Source organism: Vulpes lagopus, chromosome 2, assembly GCF_018345385.1.
Source record: "Vulpes lagopus strain Blue_001 chromosome 2, ASM1834538v1, whole genome shotgun sequence".
NCBI classification, from domain to species: domain Eukaryota; kingdom Metazoa; phylum Chordata; class Mammalia; order Carnivora; family Canidae; genus Vulpes; species Vulpes lagopus.
Genome location: NC_054825.1, coordinates 119,787,249 through 119,814,416, shown reverse-complemented (window position 1 = coordinate 119,814,416; position 27,168 = coordinate 119,787,249). Strand labels below are relative to the sequence as shown.

The window sequence follows — 27,168 nt, the reverse complement described above, 5'->3', positions numbered from 1 at the left end:
TGTTTCTCTGTGTTAAAGCAATTGAATTGTGACATATAAAATTGGAATAATAATAATAATAATAATAATAATAATAATAATACTATGTTTCAGAACAGGAAAAGAAAGAAAAGTACCTGGAACCAGGTAACTGTTTTTAAATTCCTCTATCTTACTTTCATTTTACTAATTTGCAATTGAATACTGAATTGTGATAGAATGGCTTAGAATGTTGAGTTTTTCCTTTTCTTTTGTTTGATGCAGCAAAGTCGTCAAAGAAGGAACATTCAGGTGAGTTAGATTCATGTTCCTGGATTCTTCCTACCTGATGTCCCATGTTTATTAATATTGCAGCCTCAGACAGGTGGTAAGGACCATGCCAAGAAAAGACAGAAAATCCTTCATCCCATGGTCTTTACTTAAAATTCATGACAAAGAGTTAATATCGATGTAGTTTCAGAAAACAGAAGCCAAATAATATGTTAGACTCTTGCTGTCCAGTGAGTGTTCTGTGAACCAGCAGCATCAGGTTGTTAGAAATACAGGGTCTTTGGCTTCATCAGGGACTGACTGAATCAGAATCCCTAACTTCCTAACACCTCCCGTGAATTTGTCAGAGCAGTGTGCTAGAAGCACACTTGAGTGTAAAATAACAAAAACAAAACAAAACAAGAAAAACACCCCCACTTTCTGTAAATGTATCCAATATTGCTTTACTTGTAAAATATGGAATATTCAATTCCAGCCAATATTCTCGCCCTATTCAAAACATTACTTAATGACATTCCTTGAGTACTCAAGGGAGCTGCAGCGAAAGTAGAGGCAGATTTTGCCCTCAATATATTTATATTCTAATGGAAGAAAATTGAATTGAGAATCAGACCATCAGTAAAACACACATACAAACAAATATATCTAAGAATGCTGTTGGTGTGGATTCCAAATGGCTTTCTTAAAGGTTTCTAGCATTTAGCTTGCCCTATCAGCTATTTCAAATGAAAATAAATGCAACTTTCTAAACCTATTTTACTGACTTCATTTTAAAATACTACGTGTCGATTTTGCCTTCAAATTTTACTCAACAAACAACGTCACCAAGTTATCGTTTGTGGGTATGTATGTCATAGATCAGTTTAATGTCCATTGGTTGTCTTCCCATTTTATTGTATTTAAATGGAAATTGCATTTACCCAGTGTTATGTAAATAACCAACCACACAAATTTAACTCAACTATTTCCTACCCACCCCCACGCCTGCCACAGACTACAGCAAACCACAGGTTCAAAGCTCCATTTCTTATTCTTCTAAGTTTCTGAAACTTCCCCAGACAGACAACGCAAATCCATTTAGTTTTTTTCTCCAACTAGTTCCCATAGCATCATCCTTTTTTCTTTATAATAGGCACTTACAATACTGTTATAATCACATTACCTTTTCTTGTTTCCATTTTAAAGAGTCAGAAATTAGAGTGCCTAGTATAATGCCAGGCATACATACTGTAGGCACTTGGTAATGGTTTATTAAATGAAAGGAAAAATACCAAATAGAAAAACCACATTAAAAAAAATAAAAGGGAATGACTTTTAAATATTTTCCAAGATGAAATAAATAATCACATTTCATCATTTCACATTAACATTGATATTATTTATCCTTTGGGAAGGAATGCTCTTGTCTACCTTACAGAGAACAGAGATTTGTTCATTTGTGAGTAACATTCTCACAGGTGGGCCAAACACATATTCTCATTTATGCACATATGCAGAAAACTAAAATTGAGTATATATCATAGAAACACATAAACATGGAGAAACATTCAGAATGACTATGGGTATAATCAGTTTCAAGAATATTAATAAATAGCTAACTATTATTGTCTAATATTAAACATGACAAAATACAATAACTTAAATTGCTTGAAATCATTATCTGTTTATTTCAGGGTATGATTACAGGGTAGCAGTGTGGCAGTAATTAGCTCCATTTTAACAATTGAAACCATCGGATAATTTATCAATTCATGTCGTTCTTTTCCTATGACTTTAAGGAAAATGCACTGGCTTGTATATAAAAACAATCAAATCCTTAGCTAATTGAAAAGACAAAACAAAATGAATAAGTTGTGAATGAGCATTCTGTGTTGGGAGAAGATATATAAGTATAAAAAATCTGTGGTTCATGGCATGTATTTATAGTATATCAAAGAAAATGTCACAGTGTTGTATTTTCTCCTTCTGAGACCAGTGTTTTTCCTTAGTTTCCAAGGTTATAATACAATCTTTAAAAAAAAAAATAACCTTAAAACTATTTGAGAAAGAGACTGTGGACTTGTAAATAATTTAGATCTTCTTGTTTCTTGTCTTTAACAGCTCCAAGTGAAAAACAAGTAAAAGCAAGTATGTTGAATAAAATTAAAAAAAAAAAAAAAGAGCATATTTCAGCAGCTTACTAATTTAAGTTTTTTGCTATAGACAAGGCTAATGCTATTTTTCGAGGCTGGCTTACCAAATGTTTCTTGCTATTAATATTTGTTGAACTAATATACATAATTATTCAACCTTTTTTTTAATCAATTTATTCTTCTTAAAATTTATTTTCATTTGGAAATGTTAATTTGTCCATATCATAACTCCTTTCTGAGTAGTTTGTATTTTTATTTTTTATTTTGATGAATAAATGATCTCTTCAGTTTCTTAAGCACATCAGACTTAATTTTCCTAATGATTAATCACTTGACCACACCAGTAGGCAACACAATTTGAATACCAGTGAAATCCATTGTGTCTTGAATGAAATGAAATCCCTAATAATTTTAACTACTGTTCATGTAATGTCATAATTTCCTTCTAAGGTTTATATCTTCAGATTATGAATACTGATGGAGAATTGATACCATGGCATTTGCATCCATATTAAGTTTGACAATATGCTCAGGAAAAAATGCTGGTTTCTTTGATGGTTTTTCTGAATTAGGTGAAGTACCTAACAGATTGTCACTAATGAAAATTATTTTAGGTGTAATGACTTCTAAGCTTTTCTAAGATTATGGTCAAATCTCAGTTTTATGCATGATGTAAGTACAATAATATTTTTCATTTGGTTTGGAGCTGCATAGGTATTAATGATGGTACTAATACATAAAACAAATGTGTGTTTTATTTAGTGCCAGGATTTGAGATAGAGGATATCATTGGTGGATATATCAGATAAAAATTAGAAAATATAATTTTGAGTAACTGGGTAGGTACTTTTAAAAAATTAGAGTTGGAGGTATTTACATAGACATTCTAGACTTTGAGAGGTGTAACATGAATCTAAAATTTCATTTGTATTTTCATGAAAAATTTTAGTTGAATGTAAAGCTGATTGGAACTTTATATTATGGAATCCTCAGTATGCTAATACTTTGTAGAAATGCATCATCAAGAAAATATATAAAACAAAACTGATAATTTTGCAGCACTGGTAGAGAACTTAAGATTGAAGATTATGCTAAAAATGAACACTTTCTTCCTAGAAAAATATGACTTACAGATAAAAATGTTGATTTGCAGTAAAACAACCCTGTAAGTTCTGCTGTCTATGAAACACACCATCCAATCAAGTTTTGAAGAGATCAGCATCTTTTGCAGAAAATTAGCAAATTTAGTTGCTAAATCATCTTAGGCCCATTATAAAAGTTTCAAAAGAATTAATACTCAACTCTTCACAGGGTTGAGAGATTTAGACTTAACAGAAGCATTATCCCTCAATAAAAAAATTTAGAGATAATACATAAATTGTTTAAATTCTCTATTAACAACATGAACATCTATTTCTTCAAGTAAAAGTTGCCTTTTAGTCTTGAAACTATAGAACAGAAGAATTTTTTCACATCTGCTATGTACAGTGGGCCTTTTGTAAAGTTATTGCCAATGTAAAGGTTGCATATCATTAAAAATACTCTTGAAAATTCCTAAAATCACCATATATGAGCACATAGTTTTGTGTATATAACCTAAACATTTGGGATATGATTTTACAGTATCTTAAACTACGAGAACAAATGAGAGTGAGATGTATAGCTAAATTAAGGTAAATTAAGTATTTATATGATGCAATTGCAAGGTAATTTGGCATTAGCACTTCATTCAAGGAAATAACTAGAATGTCAATTAGGTTGGAACCATTTCTTCTGGGTTCTGAGGAAATCAAAATTACTGTAGGAAAAATACTGGAGGACACAGACAAACCCAGGAGCTGTATCAGTTCAGGGTGTCAGTTGTCATGGTACCATGAGCTTCAGGGAAAGGGAAATCTTTCAGGTTCAATGATGTAGTGCTGTGGAGCAGCACTTAATACCTCCACATACAGAGTTATGTGTTAGTAATTCTGTGAATGGACGAGACTGGCTGGGACCAAGCAGACATGCCAAACCTAGATTTACAATTTCTGCAAGTTAACACAAATCCATCTATCATAGGACATACAAAAATGTCTCAACACACCCAATTCCCTTCTCTGCAGCCCACTGTCCCTGCTCTCCCACACACTGGATAGCAACACAGAAGCTGACACTATGACATTTCCATTTCCAAGCAGGAAGAGGATGAAACAAGCAGATTTTGTAAGCCCTAGGTCATTTCAGATCTTTATCATTCTCCTTGGTGAATCTTCAGGAAGGAATGCAGTAGTCAAGGATTAGCAAATGTGTTTGACTACATCGTATCCTTTTTCCCCCAAGGACAATTCAGTGACCAGTGTGCCTCAAGACCTTGAGAAACACTGCTATTCATTACTTCCTTCTTTATATCAAGGACCACAGGGCTCTGATCATGTATTCCATGTGCATATTCTCTCAGTCTCTGGTCAGTTTGAATTTTGAGCAAAAAAGTTTCCAAAGACCAGATCAGGACCAAAGGTTAGCCATTTTAAATTGTGGGTTTAAATTTACATGAAATGGCAATAATCAAGCATTTTTCTTCCCTTGGATATTAGTACCGCATTAGATATACTCGGCCACCAAGCCTATGTCTATCATTTAACTACATTTCAGTACCTAAACATGTGAGTCTATTAGTTAATCTACTAATGCATGTCAAGATTCTTCAGGAGAAGCAGTATAGAGAATTTTAAAATAAAGTCCCTTTGGGGCACCTGGCTGGTTCAGTCAGTGGAGCATGTGACTCTTGATCTTGGGTTGGTGAGTTTGAACCCCATATTGGATGCAGAGATTACTTTTTATAAAAAGGGGATAAAAAGTCCTTTGAATTTCATTAGTTATATGATATTAGAAGAGTACTTGGGGACAATTTATATTAGTCAAAAAGGTGCCATGGCTTTTGGGATTCAGTTACATATTCTGTCATGGAAGTTCCTGGGGGAAATATCTATGGGCCTAAACAATAAGTCTGATGTTAATAAAGTGTGTCTAGAACACAGATTTTAGGAGCACTTGAGTGGTTCAGTGGTTGAGCTTCTGCCTTTGGCTCAGGTCATGATCTTGGGGTCCTGGGATTGAGTCCTACATCAGGCTCCCCACGGGCAGCTTGCTTATCCCTCTTATGTGTCTCTGCCTCTCTCTGTGTTTCTCTTGCATAAATAGATAAAATCCTTAAAAAAATAGAACACAGATTGCATCACATGTATGACCATGAATCTCAGTTGGTTAAAACAATCTTCATATTCATATTCATATCATTTCAGAATAATTATTACTAGCACTTCCTTTCACTTGTTCAGTTTGGGTAGTAAATTATAAGATCACGCCCCAAATCACAGATAATTTGACTAAATGAATTCAAAATATTATTGATATAATTCTAATAAAAGACAAACTACACACTTGGAAAAGATATCTGTAGCACATATAAGTAGCAAGAGATGAGTAGCAAAAAATAAATAAAAATGAAAGACAAGATGACTTGATAGACAGTGGGTAGAAAAAGTGGATAAAAAGATTTAAGTAAGCATTAAAAACAACTCCACAAATCATTTATAAACATATCAAAAATATTTGGTCTCTTAGTATATTGGAATTTTAATTAAAGCTCTACAATAAGATACTGTTGTACACATGCCAGATTGACCAAAAAAGAGGAAAATGATTATTCTGGTAATGGTAATGACATGAAGCAATAGAAACTCTCACATATACTGTTGGTATGAATGTAAAATTTGGGGAACATTCTGGCATTTATCTGGAAAAATTAAACATGAGCAAATGCTATGACCCAGTAATTTCACTTGTAAGAAAATTCTTGCACATGTGTACCAGGAGACATGCGTGGAAATGTTCATAGCAGGATTATGTATAACGGCACAAAATCAGATGTAACCTAATGTTTATTGGCAGGAGAATAGATGTGTAGGCATTAGAATACACACACACACACACACACACACACACACACACATAGTGGAATACTATACAACAGTTAAAAATGATAACTACAGCTCCTCATGTCAACATGGCTTCTGTAAAAGGTTAAACTGAATTTATTTAAGCAAACGATGATTTGAATCAAGCAGTGCCAAAAACGAAAAATAGTTAGGGGTACTCTGTAGTCAAGGGCTAGGGCAGAGGTTTAAGAAGATACAGAAGCAAAGCAAAGCAATTATTTAATTGACTAGAATTTAAATGTTCATTTGATTGAGAAAACTTATTTGGCCGTCTTGATAGTTGTTCTTAAGTTTTAGTTTTCTCAGAAAAATCTAGATAATTCTGACTTCAGTTTATTTACATAAGCTAGCAAAGTCACTAGACTACCCCGGCCTAAGAGCCTCTTTCACTATTTTAACACTGCATCTCAACATGATATTTTGAAAAAAGCAAATCACAATAGTTAAATAATATAAATCAATTTTATAGCTATCTCACTAAAGAATATAATATGGTCTATATAAAAATTATCTTCATTTAAAAATAAGTATATATAATAAAAAACTGTACTGAAAAATAAGGAAATGATTCATACAAAATTTAGGACAATGATGATTCTGAGATGAAAGGAAAGGCATGAGGTAGTGGAATGAGTTAAGAGATTTCAACAGTTTTGACAATATTTTATTTCTTAAGCATTTTTTTCCTTACCATTTGTTAAAATGTGTGCATATGCTATGTGTCTTTCTGCCTCTCATTTCTATAATATTTATCATAATTAATTAGGCTTTAAAAACCCAGAGAATGAGAAGATAGAAGTGGTGACATTGTGTTGCAGCTCCCTCTGGCCATGATGGACCACAGAGAGATAAGCAGCTGGGGTAGGGGGCAGATATAAGTGAAGGATGTGGTTGTCTGTGGTTAGAGTGACATATTATGTGTCTGCAAGTATCACTGAAGTGGAAAACTGATGAGGTAGCAGACAACAGTAATATTTGCAAGAAATAAATGCCTTGACTTGGCAGAAGGAGATGGGATGCAGGCTGGACTGGTATTAAATAGAGGCAGGGACTGAGCATCCTGTGGGATGCGCAGGAAAACAAATGGCACAGGCGTGTGCTGGTGAGGTAGGGAAAATATGAGGTAGTGTAGTCTGCTTTTACTTTGTCTATGAATTTGTCCTAGCAGCTTGCCTCTGCACTGCAGGATACTGGTAGCTTGAGGAGGGGAGGAGATGCACGGGCTTGTTGTCTAGAATGAGAAAACAAACTCCCTACATCTGTGCTAGTATTGCTGGTCAGGGCTGAACACTCTCTTAAATATTGAACTGAGACCTTTCAAGTGAGATCTGCAGCAGGGTGAGTTTGGATGGCTGTTTGGGTGGCAGGCATAAGGTGTTTTTGGTGTTTGGGGCGCATAATGGGTTGAGTTGTGTCTGCCCCCACCAAAGGATATGTTAAGAGTCTTAAGTCAGTACCATTGAAATGTGACCTTATTTCAAAATCAAGTTAGGAAGAGGTCATACTGGATTAGAATGGGCCCTGAATCCAGTGACAGGTACCTTTATAAGGAGAGGGAGATTTGGAGACACGCAGAGACACACAAATGAAAGATAACTATGAGAACATAAAAGGAGGGACTGGGGTGATGCAGCTATAAACCAGTAAATGTCAAGGTCACCAGGAACCACCAGGAGCTAGGAAGAGACAAGGAAAAATTCTTTCCAGGAGAATTCAGAAATGACTTCAGAGGATGGCCCAACAATACCTTCATTTTGGACTTCTTGCCTCTCGAATGGTGAAAGAATAAATTTCTGATGTCTTTAGCCACCCAACAGTTGAAAAGCAGCCTGGGATACCACTGCAGCTAATGATTAAAAAAGCAAATACTAAGTGAGTGATGTCACCATGGCTCATTTAAATATAAGCTTGGTAAGTGAGAAAAAATATATACAAATATAAGCTTGGTAAGAATTAAAGTGAGGATATGAAGAAGATCTGGAGAGTGAGAAAGGGGTAAGATCAAAAGAATGAAAGTATTGATGGAGTCAGATTCTATTTGGAAAAGGTTCTTGAGTCAGTGAAATATGAGGGAAGAATGGTGCAGTGGTGCCAGAGAATAGGATTTGGGGGATCAAAGTTTTGGCAGCAAAAGAAAAGTCCAAGAGTATGTTGGTTGGTGGGTGGTAGCAATCAGATAATTGGAGTCCAGTTTTTAGAAGTGAGGAGGCTAAGGAAATGAGAGATCAAGAGGGCATATGAACTTTGTGTGTAAGTGACTCCCAATCCTGGTTAAATGTCTTGGGAAACTTCCAGTATATGTATAGTCCAGCCTTATCCCAGACATAGAATCTCAAAGCTTTCCAAGCTCTATAGCCCATCTTAGGCCTACTACATCTGAAAGTCATGGACTCGTAATAGCCCCCTCGCTTATTCTAATGGGAAACTGTGATGGAGAGTTGTTTTGAATCAAGTCTCACAGCAGTAATGGAGAAGATGACAACTATGCACAAAAATACTCAATGAGAAATGGGGCAAGGGTATAAGGCTGGTTAAAGACAATGAAAAAGAGGGATAGGTCCAGGTGCAACCTAATAGTGTATATTTCAAAGGAACTGGAATTTAGAGGAAGCAAGGTGATCACAACCTTTGAGAAGTAATGAGACAAAGAGGATATATACATCACTTCTGGAAGCTTTGGTCCATAGGGGATGGGAAAACCAACATTCTCCATTTTAGAAAACTGCTGCAGGGACGCAGTGTCCTTAGGGGGCAAGGGTGTGGTTAAAAGAAGAAAACAATGCACATGTTCTGAATAGAGGCTGAGGGTACAGGCGTGTGTACTGTGGTGGAGTTGACTTGGAAAGGACTTTGGAAAGAGTCTGTTTTTAAAAGAAATGTAAACTCTGTTTTCCCCCGGAAGCCTAGACTCATGGTAGTAACTGAGGTAAAGGGAGGGAGATCCCTGAAGAATTAGTCTTGACTGTGTCTTAGAAGGACGTTTAGTTATCAGTGTCAAACTATGGTCCAGACCAGCAGCATAAGCATCACCTGGGAATTGATTAGAAATGTGAATTCTCAGGACATGCCCCAAACTCACTGACTTAAACCCTCTGGGATCAGCATCTGTGTTTTAACAGCCCATGGGTGACTCTGATGCATGCTGAGAACCACTGGTGTGAAGTCTTTACCTGGAAGGTATATAACAGCCAGGAGTCTGGATAGTCCTGAACTCAGGGTCTTAAGGCAGCCTGGATACTCATATGACTTCTTGCCTAGACTCAACTTGGAAAGCTTGTGGCATCTAACACTCTGGAATTAAAACCTGAACATAATGTGAAGGCCTTCTTTGACATCTGATCCTTTTCACGATTCAAGGTCTATGGCATAGGGAGGGCAAGAGGGCATGAAGAGTCCTATTGTTTGGTTGTTCCCAGAGGCTGCACTGCTGAATGTATATGAGTGAGGGGGATATATTCAGATACTAATAAGAATAAAAATAAACTTAGGTGACTAAGGAGAATAACATAAAATAACATTAAAAAGTCAAAAAGTTATTAAAATAAGTAAATCAAGATTTATAAATATTTAAAAAAAGATTTATAAATATTGAAAAGTTCATTAGTATTTTTCTTTATTTTCTTCTGAACTAGAGAAAACTTTAATTAACACTGATTTGAGGTCCAAAATTTTGTACTAGGACCAGCATTTCAAATTATGTCTTGAAAGCAGCTCTCTTATATTCCACACTAGATATTCAGAGAAACTGCAAGAAGACACTTGGGCCTTTTGTTTTCCACCACCTCCCTCTCTCTGTCTCTCTAAGAAATATTAAAATGGAATTTTATATAATATTAGGGTGAATCTTTTATAATATAAAGCTAATTGATTGAGGTCAAATACTGCTTGCCATCCCCATAATTAAGGCTAAATGAAGAAGTCTTTTGAAGTCCTCTTCCCTACAACTCATGCATCATTTTAGATTTAAGCATAAGCCAATTAGTATTCCAGTGTATTTTGTGAAATAAGCCACCTTGTTTTATGGCCACTACTTACATAAGCACTAAGATTTAATGCCATGGAGTTGTATCTTGGAGAGATAAGAGAGTTCATTACCTAAAAAAATATGTAAGTACTTGATAGAGTGGTTTTTCTCTGCTGCTTGCTTTGCTCTCAGGTGCCGTGTTTTATCTTTTGGGCACTTTTAGTCTCGTCTGATTTACAATATCATAATATATTGACCTGGCATTTCTGATATCCATTTCTCATTCCTTAATATCTGAATTTGCAGAAACTGAACGAGCCAAAGAAGAGACTAGTGCTGCCTCAACTAAAAAAGGTAAATGCAGAGTAAAGAAAAAGATGCTATGGCTATAGCTTATTTCTGCTAAGGTTTCTAACTTAATGTCTTGTTCAATACTTATAGAAGAGCTCTATTTATTGATTATACTATTTCATTGATACAGAAACAGACCCACTTTGCACAAGATTTATGGTATCCGTGCTAACAAGGTTTTGTCTTCAGTGTTCTAGTTCCAAAGGTTTCATTCTTTTAGGGTGATAAACTAAAACCAGTAATTATAGTACAGTTGCAAGTTAGTTTTTTAAAAATGGAAAAATGCTGCTATTTAAGCTTAACAGGATCCCAATCATCTGAAGAGCATTCAAATTCAATATACTCCCTTAGGAAGACAGGGCTTGAACAAATGAAACTTGGAGTAGGAGATCTTGCATGAACAATGCTCACTTTGTGCTTGCATAATATTAGATTAGAAAACGTGCTTCTTGAAATGCTCACTTGGGGACATTTTGCTTTAAGAAATATTAGAAAGTTTGGAATTTAATTTTTCAGTTATTTCTCTTAACCATGTTGAATGAGAGGCAACTGCTTACATGAATATTGACTCCCTTTAGGAGACATTAAAAATAATATTTTTGAGAAGATTACTATACATTAAAATTAATCATCATGATTAGAAGTTTTACATATTCCCAATTCAAAATACACTGTATTGGGACTCCTGGGTGGTTCAGTGATTGAGCGTTGGCCTTTGGCTCAGGGTGTGAATCTGAAGTTCCAGGATCAAGTCCTACATCAGGCTCCCTCCCTGCATGGAGCCTGCCTCTCCCTCTGCCTATGTCTCTGCCTCTCTCTGTGTCTCTCATGAATAAAGAAATCAATTCTTTAAAAAATAAAAAAAAAAATGAAAAATTAAATAAAATATGTGATTCTGTTTTGCAGATAGAAATGAAATCAGTAATATATCCAATGTTGTTAGAAGCATCTCAAGAGACCATTTAACAATCTCACATACATGCACACACACATACCTACACAGATACCTTTTCACACATACCCCACTAAAACAGCATACCATTTTTCTCCTAAAACACTCTCTTATTGCATGTACTTTATAGGGAGAATACATATCAGAACTCTAGGGAGATATAAATTGTACATAGCATACATCCACATTCTCAATGCCAAGCAATTTATATACATATATGAATATGAATGTATACATGGATATAAATTAGCACAATATAGATTTATGTATTAGTTGATAAATTATAATATAAACTAAGATATTCCATTAACACATAAATTAATGCATAAGGTAGTATACATATATATACCTAAGATAAGACAAAAATTAAATTAGATAAAGAATATTTAAAGAAAAAAATATAAATTTTTTGTAAGGTAATTATTAGAAGCTAGAGTTATTAAAATTAAATCCTAACTATATCTTTTCTAATAACCTAATATTTGTGGTGCCATTTTTCATAAGTGATTACAGTACATGTTGTATTGATATCTTCTGCTAGATATCAATGTGTCCTAAGTGGTAGAGTCATAAATTCATCAAAGTCCACATTAATGTACACATTCTTTCATGGTGTCTTATTTTCAAATCAATTTTCCTTGTTGGTGTTAAGTGGAATGTGAGCTAATGCCTTCATACCATGAAATGGCTAAAGGTGTAAATATAAATTCAGAGAAAGTCATTTAACTAGGCTCAGTTAAGTGAATATGAGGCCAGGAAATTGATATGTGTTAAAAGCAAGAACAAAAGTGAGGCAAAGTTGTGTTTTGAAATTAGTAGCCATTCATCAGGCCAGTGGGGTGTCCAAATAGCAGTTATTTGGGTTTCATATGGAATTAGATTTCAGATACTGAAACTTAGGGAATTCTTGATTATGAAAGACAATCTGGAGACAGAGTTAAGTAAGAAGGAAAGATTTAAATACTAGTAACTGAGCCCTGCACAGACTCTGAATCACTTGGAGCCTGGATATTTAGGGTAGAAATACAAGCACACATAGTTTGGAGTCCAATCAGATCAAATGGAAGTGAGCAAAGATGCTGAATTGAGATTGAACTATCACTTAGTGAACTCATTGGGATCTTCAGCCAAGAATGGCCCCTGAGTTTAGAGTAAAGCCAACATTTTGGTTGGGGTTAAGTAGACCTGACTGGTAGATTTACAGTAGAATGAAAGAGAACTAAACTTTTAATGAAAATAAACTGCTGGCTCCAACTACTCTGCTTCTAGTTAGTCTTAGATATCACACTTCAATTCTTAACTTAAATATGATTCTGCAGGGATGCCTGGGTGACTCAGCAGTTGAGCATCTGCCTTTGGCTCAGGGCGTGATCCTGGGGTCCTGGGATCCCCGCAGGGAGCCTGATTCTCCCTCTGCCTATGTCTCTGCCTCTTTCTGTGTCTCTCATGAGTAAATAAAGAAAATCTTATAAATAAATAAATAATAACTGATTGACTGACTGCACATTAAATCTGCCTGCAACTACAGTATGAACAGAAACAAGTGTTCTTTCCAAAGCTGTCATAAATATTTTGAAATTCAGGTACCGCTTTACCACTTTAACATGTTACAAGCAAAAAAAAAAAAAAAAGAAAGACTTCTCTCATTTGTCAAGTAGTTTTCCTGTCCTCTACCCTCTCACTGACAACCGATCATACATGAAAATACATGTGATTTCACATTGCATTTAGTAGCCAGACTCTAATCTCCACAATACTTAGCATATTTTGCAAGATTCAACTTCTAGTCTTTCAAAACTAAGTAGAATAAGAAAGTTATTTAAGAATTATTTTTGGTTTCAAAACATTGTAAATTGTTCTTCTACATTGAGGTTTGAACTAGGAATTATATAGCAACGTTAAGTGGAAATTACTGATTTTGTGCTTGCTTTAAAATTTTCACAGTTAAAAGAACTTAATATTTTAAATTAATTTCAGTGTGCTAACTTATATATCTAGTATGAATTGTTTGATCTTAAGCCTACTATTAAGTCATATTTTCAGGGGATATATAGTATTTAATTTTCAATATATCATCCTACTAATTTAAATTTGTTTTTGCAGCATTCAAATCATGTCCACTTTCATTTAACATCTATTTATGGTTCACATACTAGAAACATAATTAAGGGAAAATGTAAATGTTAATATTGTTTTTGAGCAATTAAAAATACCAAAAAATAGGAATCTAAGTTGTTTGGGCCTCAATTTTTGGTATCACCTAAAAGTTTTCTATGTAATTATAGTACATGGTTCAAAGCCAAGAGGGTGAAGAGATAAATACAGATAAATTTCCATAGGAGTTTAAAATTTTTTCTTACCTGGGGAAAAGTAAAGTCACATTACTATATAAGGTGACTTTGGAGCTAAGTCTTAAATAACAGAATTTTGTTATGTAATCATTAGTTGGAAGGGTATCTTGAGAACAAGGCAAAGTGGTGGGAAATGGTAGGATGTATATGAGGAACAGCAAGGGTCTCAGGAACATGGTATGAATTAATACAACCAGGGCTAATAATGTTGTAAAATGCCCTGATTTAAGAATTGGACACTACTCCATGGGCATTAGGGAATTAATGAAAAATTTAAGTATAGGAATAACACTCATTTACTTTAGGAAGAGACAGTGTAGTTATGATGTAATAATGTAGATGACATGTAGTAGGACCTGGCATTAATTATGAGGTTGCAAAAGAGGGATATTAATAGAATTTGACAACTTACCAGCTTTGGGAGGGGAAAAAAAGAAATGACTTAATGACAATAGTAAGTTTTCAGACTGGGTGCTACAATAACATTGTTGATATTATTATAAAAATTAAGAAGGAAGATGAGAAGTAGTTTAGGGAGGGAAGAAAATATTTATTTTAGATATATTTAAATTAAAGTGCTAGTAGCATATGCAAGTGACATCACATAGGTGGCTCTAAATGTAAAACTAGAGCTCCAGACAATGGCAAGACTGCAGATATATAGGTGGGTTAATGGTGGAAATAGAAAACGTCTGTGAGCTTGTCATGAAGAGATGGCCTAAAGAACAGAGCTGGAGTGGAATGCTAGGGAACATGTACATTTGGAGGAAAGAGGGCAAGGAAAGTCAAAGAAAAAAAAAAAGGAAAAAGTGAATAGAAAGATTAAAAGAAAAATAGATGTAATTATTTATAATGTGATAGTAACCATAGAAAAGAAACCATTCCAGTGACAAGGTAGAGGTCATCACGTCATTTGGCAAGTGGATAATTATTCATGATTTTTAAAAGAGAATTCTCAGGGTGGCTCAGGTCATGATCCTAGGATCCTGGGATCAAGTCCCACATTAGGCTCCCTGCTCAATGGGGAGCCTACTTCTCCCTCTCTGCTGCTCCCCTTGCTTGTTCTCTCTCTCTCTCTTCTCTCTCTGTCAAAGAAATCAATAAAAAAATATTTTTAAAAAATCAAAAAATAAAAGAATTTTCAGGGAATAGCACACTTGAAAGCCTTTATGCCAAATTGATTGAAGGAAGAGGAAGTGAAAGATAACAGGCAATTAAGATGAAGAAAATGGCTCGAAATAAAAGGAGTAAAAGGTTAGTAGCTCGATTTTGTTGTTTAATCTAAAGCCATCTCCCTTTTGATCTCACAGGTAAAGTGTTTATCCTTCTTTTCAAGACCAACTTCTCCAGTTGTATCCTTCTTAACCAAGCATCCATGCTTTTTTGTAGTATCATCCTCTTTCTTGTTATCGATTTTGTTCCTCATTTTGGAAATATTCTCAACTTCAAAACTCCTTTTTCTTGATTATTATTTCTCTCTCTACCATTTTCTCCCCACATTTTATCAGTTTTCTGGATACTGACGCACTAGTACTGCTTCTCATCTCCCCCAAGGATGAGCCTTCTGTCTCTACTGTGCTATTGACGCTCTGGATAATGCTGATGATGTTATCAGTGCTAAACCAAAGGAACCATTTCAGTACTCATATTAATAGGTTTCTCAGTTGTTTTTTTACCACTTTGTTTCTTCTCTAAGCTTCTCTTTTGTTGGCCTATCATGATGACATAGTCTCCTGGTTCTGCCCAATATCATTTGACCTTTTATTTCTGGCTTGTGTTTGTGTTTTTTTTTTTTTCTTTACTGACTCTTAAATTATTGATGTTCCCAGATTCCATTATTAATACTCTAAACTTTTCATTTTATATTGTCTCTTTGTGAAATACATCAACTTGAAAGCAGGAGGATGGTCTTATGAATACATTGATTACTTAGCATCATCTAAGAATTGGTGAGAGGCCTCTCTTTCCTGTCTCTCTACCATAATACATATCCAAGGACCCTTATATCCAAGATGTAAGACTGTTTCTTCTACGATTAATGATTTATCCCGTTGTTTTAGTCATTGACATCCCCAGGCTGTACCTTTAAAATCTGAGTAACCCTTGGGCAGATATCATTACATTCTTATTTTCTTGGAAATAATAGTGTATCATACTAAGGCTGTAGGTCTACATCCCAGAAATAATGTATAAATATCATGTGGGGGACATTTCAAACTGTAAATACTTTCCTAACACTCTTCATTTCTTTACCAGGATTCTAACATACCCCCATCTCCAAGTAAGCCTCATGGCTTAAGTAAAAGCCTACTGCTAATGGGAACACATCAGGGCCTTCAAGAGTGATGAGGGTCAAGAAAAGAGATTACATTGTATTGGAGAATTAAGTCCCTAAAGAAAATTGAGGAGAAGAATAATGAAATAAAAGCCTGAAACTACAGAAATCAACTTCTCTTTCACAGTTTAGCTCAAGACTATCTCTAATCCAAGCATTACTTTCAAAGAGTGTTAGTTACTTTGTTTCCTTTATATTAGTCGGAATCTCTGAAGAAGTGCAATATAAATTTACTTTCCCTTTCTAAAGTAAACCCTTCCAAATGTAGAGAAAAGAGAATTTCTCTTAGCACCAAAGGAGATTTCAAGTACTCTGTAGCATAGAAAGAGAAATTGACTGAGGTCTTCTTTTGTCCAGGTAGTTAGAAAATCCACTTAATTACATGAGCTATTTATTTCTAAACTTTACTCCCTATAGAATTAGGCTTGATGAATTTTACATCAGAAGTAGAAATGAAAGGATCTATCATTTCATGCAAAATGTGTTCTTTTCTGTAATAATCAGTATTTTCAGTGACCTTTTCTGAGTAACAGCAACAAAAAACAGTGCTTTAGGGGATTATCCTTCTCTATTTAATATGAATGCAGAACCCATTGTTGAAAAGAAAACTTGGTCTTTGTGTGTAAGTCACATTCAAATTATTTATTGTGAGGTATTTACCTTTCAGAAGATCAAGATAAAATAAACTGAAAAGTACATATTTGCTATACCATATGTATAATGAGTCTTCTGGTTGAAATAATTATGAATAAGACTTTATACCCATGAGTTTTATTATAATTACAAATTATCAGTGTTTTCATTTCCATTAATGTACCACACATCTTACTTGCTCCTTTATGTAAAGTATGTGTAGTAAAGTTTGACTCTAGTTTGGAATTCAAGTCCTTCTGTAATTGGCCTCATTCTATTTTAAATTATTCCATCTCCTCTATGAGAATACTCTCCTTCAGCTAAACTTATTCACTTTTCTCTAGGCATACTTAAGGCTTTCTTGTTCCTTTGTCTTTCTTCACATCTTATTGACTACACCTAAAATTAATCCATTTCTGGAAAAATCACTAACACCAAAGCTTACTCATTTTCCTTCTTAACTAATATTGACACATATTATTTGTCAACTAATACACTTAATTACTAAGCAAAAATATATTAATCATATACTATGTTAGAAACAATGTCAGATACTGAGATACTGTAATAAATGTAAGCAATACATGTTTAAATATCCCATGTAGCAAAGAAAAAAAATGACAGTAAAATTTGGAAATATGTTGATCTATATATGATGAAAACATTACATTGAATCTTGGGGTGCAACTAAACAATGCTTGCATAAAGTTTATGCTCTTTAAAATTATTCATTAGAGGGGATCCCTGAGTGGCCCAGTGGTTTAGCGCCTCCTTCGGCCCAGGGCGTGATCCTGGGGTCCCGGGATCGGGTCCCACGTCGGGCTCCCTACATGGAACCTGCTTCTCCCTCTGCCTGTGTCTCTGCCTCTCTCTCTCTCCCCTCTCCCCATGTCTATCATGAATAAATAAATAAAATCTTTAAAAAAATAAAATTATTCATTAGAGAAGAAGAAAGGCTGAAAATTGAATATCTATAAAGCCAATATTTTTTAACACAGATAATTAAACCCAAAGAAAGTAGAAGGAAGAGAAATAAAAATGTAATAATATAAGCTAATGAAGTAATAAATTAAATTGTACAATAGGGAAAGAAAAGAAGTCAAAATTAGATTCTCCAGAAAACCTAATAAAATTGATAGGCTCTTATGAAAACTTATTAAGAAAAAAGAGAGAAGTCACAAAACATCAGTATCAGAAAATTAAAGGGAGGCATCATTACAGATCCTACAGACAATTAAAAATAGAAACATTTTCCAATAAATCTGAAAATTTTAATGAAATTCATATTTTGAATCTATAACTATAATAGAAAATTCTAGCCATATGGCTTTACTGGTGAATTCTTTCAAACACTTCAGGAAAAATTAGTACTAATCTTTCCCTCAACCTTCCAGAAATAGAAAAAGAGGAAGCATTCACTTATTTTACGGAGCTAGAATAACCTTGCTGGAAAACCTAATAGAACTAAACAAGAAAGGAAACATACAAGCTAACTTCTTTTGTGAAGATAGAGGCATAGACCAAACATAATATTAGCAGATCATGTCTGGTAATATGCATGAAAGATAAAATGTAATAAGGTTGGTTTTATTTGAGGAATGTAATTTGACAAAAAGACATTGTAATCAACCAGAATAATAGAATAAAGGGAAATTACATTCATCATAGTAGATCCGTTTGATATAATTCATCACTAGAGTAGAAAGAAATTTCCTTAATCTGGTAAGATATATAAAAACCATTAGCAAATATCATACTCAACAGAGAAAAATGGGGAGATTTCCATCTGAGAATTAGAATGACACAAGAATGTCTGTTATTACCACTTCTGTTATGCATTGTACTAGAAATTTTAGCCAGTGCAATAAGGTGAGAGAAAGAAATAATATGTATAAAAATAGAAAAGAAATAAAGCATTAGTTACAGATGAAATTATTAATTACTTGAAACATTCCAAAGGATTTACAGATGAACTATTATAACTAATGAGTAAATTTAGCAAGTTTTCTGTAAAAAAGTTGTGCTACCCTCTCCTCCTTTCTCTGGTTCATGAAATTGTTTTGTTTTGTTTTTTAATAGATCATGGCCGATTACAATGTAGATAAATTTGATTGCTTTGATGATTTCTTCAGAATATTATTCAATATGTTTTATATCTTGTTTTTGATTAAACTGAAAGCTGAATCTTTGGCTCAACTGGATTCCAGTTGGATGCTTTGACAAGAATACTTCAGAAGGCAATTTTATATATATATATATATATATATATATATAAATTATATATTATATATTATATATTATATATATAAATATATAAACACACATATAGTCTGAATGAATGGTTCTAGGTTTCATCTGTGATTAAATTGGTAACAATCACATTGCTCCATTTCAAAGTTGCATTTTTCCCCTTGCAACTCTGTGGGAAGATACTTGGGTGTGATGGCAATATTCAGTTCCCCATCCATCCTGCTAGTGTCCTCTGAAGATCCTTGCTTGAGTCGGTTATTTCAGTGGGGTATATTGATTTTGTATGAATAATTTTTAGTTTTGATGTATAAAACTAACAGTGAATGCTCCACTGAGAGCAATAAATCTTAGAGAAAGCATAGTTCATATTAAACAGCACCTAAATGGTAATCTTATTCTTTTTTTTTTTTTTTTTTTGGTTACTTGTTATGTGGGATGACTTTAATATTTAGATAAATCTCAAGCATGACCACACTGTTCTTTCAGTTGATTAAGCTAAGTTAAGCATGAATTTAAAAGAATATGTAGTTGACGTTTTCAAGACACTGAATGTAACTCCAGCAATAACCGGAATTGCAAGTCAATTAATCATAATCTACTGTCAAGTAGAATTCTTAGTAGAGCTTGTTTATCAAAGCAGAATATAAAAGAAGGTAGAAAAGAGTATGGAAAACTAGTCAGAAGAAGGCAAGGAAATATTTATTTTTTCTCTAATTCTCTAACATTAGATTTAAAATATGTTTCAGTTGGTTTATAGAGAAATGAGAAATGTTGAAAAGCTTAAAAATAGCTTGTTTAGAAGAAAGAGCTGGCAATGAATGAGTTACAAAATGCTTTTTTGAGCAGAAGCAGCATTTCCACCTGGAACTTTTATTTAAACCTTATCTCTGCTTTGCAGCTGCACCTGGAAAGAAGGAAGAGAAAACAACCAAGACAGTGGAGCAAGGTAAAAAAAAATGAAGGAGGTTGACATTATCTTCTTTAGAAAGACAACAACATGAGGAGGAAAGCACTGGATTCAGACAGGAGGAAGACAATAACTGTTAAATCTATTGCTCTCTATCACTGTCCTTGCATGTTTTTCTGTGCCAGGGAGAATGTGAGGCAGCAATCTTGGTTTTTATTCTTTTGTATAACTAAGCTTTGAGTATAAGTTCAGAACAGGAAAACTCCACAGACTTCTTAATTAAATCAGGGAAAATGCTGAAGATTATTGGGAATGAGGAAATGATCTGAGGCAAATGGTAGACATTTTTGTTTGATTTGTGGTTTTTATCACCACTTGACTGATCAAAATTTAAATAGAGGTGACATAAATCTACTTATGCAAAACCAACTTCTAATGCTTAAAAAATAATATGTAAAACTTAAAGGAGAAAAACACCAAAAGTAAATTGAGATTAAGTTATGACTTCAGCAACTGATTCTCCCAAGAGGTCTGGAATCTCAGTATTAAAAATCAGAATGTTAAAAAAATAAATAAATAAATAAAAAATAAAAATAAATAAAAATAAAAATCAGAATAAGTAATGCATTTTATTTTATTTTATACAGCTATATCATAAATACATCACTCTAGAGTATGCTTGAGAAAAATGCAAGAATACAATAAAATTAAAACATTTAAAGTGATGTTGGACTTCCTGTTAGAGCTCAGAGTGCTAATAATTGTAATTATGGTTCCCCCACTCTTTGGCTATTCATCTATTATAATGCTTTTTACTTATTGTAATAAAATCAGAACTAGTAATAAATTTGTCAAGAATGAAGTCAAAATAGTTTTTCCTTTTAAATTTGGAAGCAATTAAACTCCTAATATCAAAAATCAAGAAAATCCTTTAATTTATCACATTTCAGATAAGTAAATTAAGATTAAGGATTCAATTAAGTTAAATGATTGGTTAAAGATTATTTCTTTGGGCTTTTCAAAATAAAATCAGATTGCAATTACAGTGAAAAACTTTTCAAATTAATTTTGGCTTCTGAGGGCTATGTGAGGTTTTATGATTCAATAGAATGTTTCTATCAACTTTAGATGTGGATATTTCCATCTCGGAAATATAAAGTAGAGGAATAGGAGTACTACATCCCAATTTTAACTTGTTCACTTAGGCAAGGCTCTGAGCCTAAGTTTCTTCAGAAAAAAAAATAATAAAAAGGTGTTAATTTTATCTGACCTGCCTATTCAACAAGATGTAGAGCTCAAATCAGAAAACATGGGAAAGGATATGAAAAATGATAAATTTCTAGATAATTGCATAGTCCTTACTTAAGCATATTTCCTTATCAAATCAACTTTATTATAGGTGAGATAAACTATCAAATCACTTTGATTTCACTAAGCTTCACAGTTTTTCCCTTCTATATAAAGGTGTGGATGGCTCATCTTTGGCATTTGTAGATTTGCTTTTATAGCCACAACATATTAAGAGAAGATTGACTAGAATGCAAAAAGCCAAATAAGAGATAAGTAAGAGAGAAGTAATTTAAACAGAGCTTGTTTATTTCTTCTTACCTGCATGTTGGCGTCATTTTCATTAATTCTAGAACGTTTACTCAAGTGGGTGGGAGACTAGAAATGGTTCTTAGAGATATGAACTTACTTCTTCAGATAATTTTATAATTCATATTTTTTTAAATATCTTTTATCATATACAAGCTTAAGCTCTTAGCTTATGTTTAATGAGGTTCTTTGAATGGGTCTTTTTATATTGACTTAGTAAATAATTTCACTTTTAAATATTGTAAAGCAAAGTATTTTTTCAACTATAAATATCATAAGAAATAGAGTATTTGGATAAATTGCATATTTTGAGATGATATATGTATGATTAATAATTGATATGAAAAATATATTTTGTGATAAAAAATCAGACGTTAGTGTGAAAATAATGACATTTTACATATTTCATCAGAGTATTCTAAAATTTATTCATAAGATGAGGTTTTAAATCTATTATGTACCTCTCTTCTTCACGCAGTTTAATTATCTTCAGAAGTATAAATAATCTAAAGCTAGTTTATGATGCATCAAAGTACAATTAAATAGTTTTTAAGGAGTCATTTTCATTCATTTAAATTTGCACTCATGAACTTGTACTAGGGACAGAATATGATTTTCAAAATTCCTACTAGATTTTAAAATGTGCTTGATGACCTATATAAAATAGTGTATATTGAACCTCTGGACTTAATCTGAATTATAATTGTACTTAGGAAACATTGATTAAACTATACACTGTAGGAAATTCATATAGTGAAAGGTGGAATGGATTATATGTTAATGTAATTTAGTAAACTAGGCCTCATATCATGTAGGAAGTAGAAATTTAGTTAATCTAACTTCTGCAAAAGTCCAAAAATGTAACCCTATTTTATCTCTAACTCATGATGAGTCATGTGTTTTTCAGTTATTCTTTTTGTGAAGGTCTTAAATCGGCTGGACTAGAATTTTGAGTATTAAATACTTTATAAATAATTTCTCCACTTTAGAGGTGCACACAAGAGTGTGTACACACACACACACACGCACACCATTAACTATCCCTCCTTGTTTAGAAAGCAAGCAAGAGATACAAATGCTTAACACAATAGGTTTTGCTATCCTATTGCTGAGGTAAGCCAAAGATAAAACATGACAACACTTACTAGGTGCTGTGTTCTTCCACCGGAGGAGTCATCTTTAGATGTTTGTATATGACATCTAGAAAGAGTGCATGATGTTTCATCAAGCTTAATTTATTCATTTATTGATATTTAATTTCTCATAGGTAGTGTACATTTTCCTCCTTGTTACTCACTTTTGAAATTGACCTGCCTCCTAAACCCCATGTACTTCTCTGTTTTTCAATATCACTTTCTTTCAGAAGAAAACATTTGGTAATATTTCATTGTTAGCCAGATGAGCGAAAGAGTCACTCTAAAGAAGCAACCAGTGGCTTGCTATTTACTTGGGCAGGGAAGGACACCAGTCAAGACAATTAACTTTAAAAGGTCTGAATTGTATATTGGAGCCCCAGCATCTCCCTGTTTTTAATTTTCTTCCTTCAAAGTGACTTAAAATCCAACAGTGAAAAGGTAAAGAAAATAGTTACAAATTAAATCACTTGCAAATTATCTTTTCCTTTTCTTTCAGTTATACCTATGCATGAGTTTGCTTAAGATCTTAACAGTCTGGTCTAGAAACTTATAACAGGGCTGGCATACAGTATGTGTTCAACAACTATCTGTGGGTTGAATGAAAACAGAGGAGTTAGTGAAGAAAGGACTATTAGATGACCCAGATTTCAATGAACTTTGTCTCTAAATACTGTGCAATTAAGAGAATATTTTAGTTAATCAAAATATGATTTCCAGTAGTAAAGATTGCCATATTTCAGAAACCAAGATATATGTGATTAAATTCTTCAGTTTTAAAGTGGAACTAGTAGAGAAAAAAATAATTAAAATATGCATTATTCGTTAATGGTACCATATTGTTAGGATCTTTGAAGATGGTGTTCTTACATAAACAAAATTGCGTGTGGTGAACAGTCATCACATGGATAAACATATTGAAAAATTAAATTTCAGTCGTTGCAATTCTAGTGAATTTTTTAAAAAACTTAAAATGGAAGAGAAAGTTAAACAATTACCCAGTTAAGCCAATATATGAGTCTAAATATAGAAACATTAGGTCCATCCTTGCTTTTCTTATTTTTACAGCTGTGAAGCAGAATTAGATGATCTCTTACTCCTTCCAAAGGCAAAAATTGTGTATTTCACAAAGTTTTTAAGCAGTGTGTTCCTTCCATCAGGATATAGAGGCTCTTCTTAAATCAGATGTACTAGAATACATCTGAGCACAGTTAGTAATCATTTTATTCAGGATAAAACGAGCATGTGGATCATAAATGTCTCAAATATAGTTCATTTCCTGTAATAAAAAAATTCTATCTTGCTTTAAATTATGAAATGTTTCTAAATTCAGAAGCATGCTAATTTGTGTTCTCCCTGAAGAGTTTTCTGTCTCTCTTTGCCTTTGATTCTATTTTGTAAACAACAGTACCCTACCTGATTGTATTAGTGTTTTAAGTTGTCCTGCCAGCAGGGAAACCCAAATGCTATTTATTACAAGCTTTGTATTTGTCATTGTCCTCCCTCACCTTTTCAGATTCTTCTATTCTTTGTACATGCACGGGCCTATTCAGAATATGTAATGTGTACGTATTATAGATTGATCTCATACTTTCAAGTGAATGTTAATACCTAAGAGTAATGATTTCCCTGAGAGAAACTTATTTATTTAAATAATTAATGTTTATATTTCGTGGTATGTCAACATTATTTGAAAAAGAAACAATTTTACATCTCAGATCACTGGAGTAAAATTGGAAGTTTAGTTAAAACAAATTGTGTTTAACTATTTGCTTAATATGTGATTATAAAATAACCTATTTGCACATGTGGACTAAGTCATGCTGTTGACCCTCAATAAATGTTAAATGATAACAATACTATTGATTCCTGTGAATTCCAAACTTTCTGACAACGGTTTGTGCTTTGATTGTTTAATATTTATTGAGCGCCCACAACAGGCTAGGCGCTGGGGAGTGGGTGTGAGGAGCATGAAGTGGGCTTCAGAGAGAAGATGGTTTACATGCGGAGCTTATACAAAATGTGAAAATGAGTGTACTCTGCATATTCATGTATTTTATAGATTTTTCAAGAGAACTTTTAGCAATTCACTGTCTCACTTGCTCCCATAGCACATCTCACTTCTTACTTTTACTTAATACTTTTAGAATGTTCTCACAATGATTTTATCTTATGTATAGGAAATTCCTTTCTAGTTTCCTTCTCACTATGTTCTTCGCCACACCCCTCATCTTTTAATAACCAGACAGATCTAAATCCCACCTACACAGCAGAGCAAAACTTAGAAGAAATTTGTATTGTTACATTGATCTGCAGGGTGCCACAATCTGCCATGCAACATTTGGTTCATGTAATTCACATTTATTGATAGGGACGCCATTCAATGCTAATGAGAGTTTTAGCCCAATAAAAGAGCTGTATGTGCCAATGCTGTCAACGAGATCTGGAGGTGATGTCATGAGACCCATTCATGCAGTACCTTGCTCTCGAAAGTTAAAGGTTCTTTGTTATTAAGGACCCATTTTCTCTAATAAGCTAATGTGTGAGTTGATCACTCTTATTTTATGCAGGATATACTAGAATCAAGTACAGGTCACACAGTACATAATTGTGTTGCCCCAAATTTTGCTTCCATGCAAATATTCTGCTTTCTGTTATCATGAAAATGAATAATTCCTCTGCGTATCTGGCCTCTGTGACCAATATTCCCCCTTCCTTTTCTTAGACATCTGGGGCATTTTATGGAGAAGCACACTAAAACTACAAGATTGCCCCAGGAATCTCCCCTTATACTTCATACTGGATCACTACTTTTTTTTTTTTTTTGGATCACCACTCTTAACACCAAGCAACCTTATTAACCATAGATCAGAGAAACTGATAGGTAGATGGGTTGAATTACCTGAAAAGACACCATACCCAGGAGCTATGTGTCACTCCTCTGCCTGCATTCTGACCCCTTCATGATCTATCAAAGTTGTTTTTTAATGGGAACGTTATGTCTTTTAGGTTCTTAAAAGTAACACACTGTTCACATCAAGTATGTGCTCTTGCTTCACTTATACTTTATTTCTCAAACTTTATCTTGATTCAGAGTCCAAAAATCTCCATGTCAAAATAATACAATGTAGTTATGAACAATTTCTTAAAGCCCAGTCAAATCTAATTGTAAATATAAAGAAAGTTGTCATACCATCTCTGAATTTAAGGGCAATGGACTTCACATTTCTTTTGCCAATACTTAATATAAATTCATAATTTTAATGAAAGTACATATTCTTGATATCATCTATGTCTTAACCTTAGGTTGATAGTTTTTTTTTAAATATCCTTAAATATGAGGGCAGCTATGCAGCTCAGTTGGTCAAGACTCTAACTCTTGATCTCCTCAGCTCCGGTCTTGATCTCAGGGTAATGAGCTCAAGTCCCATGGTGGGCTCCACTTGAAAAAAAAAAAAAAAAAAATCACATCCCTAAATCTGGAACAGACTGTTGCCATTCTCTTCATAGTGAAATTCTCTTACAAATCCTATTTTTTCTCATATAGAATTTCAATCACCATCATCAGGACTTGGCATCTAGAAAGAACTTTTAATTATTTGACAGAAATTCTTGAAGATTACAATTTTGCTCACCACTGAGAAAAATCAACTTTGTTTGTTCCTTTGACATTCTAACCTTGATTATATAATGGATTGTGGAAATGCATCATTGTGTTTAGCATACAACACACCAAAGAAACGCCTCTTTATGAGCTTAAGAACATTAATTTGCTAATTATGTCTCTCTTTTTTTCTATCAATATTTTCTTCTGCTTCTGCTATTATCCTGAAACCACATATGGATTGGATCTTTTTTCCCTTAGAGATCATTTATAGAAAATTATAAGCTGCTATGTTACAAAACAGGGTTGTTTCCTGAGATTTTTTTTTTCCTTTTATTGACTTTTTCCTTTCATTTATAAATCATTTCTTTCATTTACAAGACTCGTTTCAGAAAAAAAAAATTGGCATACACTACCTGGAATAAAATTGTATGAAAACAAATTGTTATGCTATATCTTATCACAAATTGATGGAGGTTAGCTCATTCTCTAAAAATCAAATGGCAAAAAATCATATGATATCATTAACCCCACATAAAAATGCATTGTTACTTTCTTCTTGTACATAAAATTATACATTTTAGGTCAAATAATTTCAGGAATGAACATGAAAATCTTATCAACAGTCTACATAAAATATACCTGTATCTTATTGACTATTACTGCCCCAATTTTTCATAGAATGGTGATGTAATAGAAACCGATTGAAAAAAAAAAAAAGAAACCGATTG

At 33.4% G+C, this 27,168-nt stretch overlaps 1 long non-coding RNA gene across 1 annotated transcript; it reads left to right on the top strand.

Annotated features, from left to right (window-relative positions):
• Positions 1–243: 243 nt before the first annotated feature.
• Positions 244–24,692, top strand: LOC121484761. The gene is made up of 4 exons (XR_005986105.1): positions 244–270; positions 2,350–2,376; positions 10,632–10,679; positions 20,096–24,692. It is a non-coding gene; the product is annotated as an uncharacterized LOC121484761 (long non-coding RNA).
• The last annotated feature ends 2,476 nt before the right edge of the window (positions 24,693–27,168 follow it).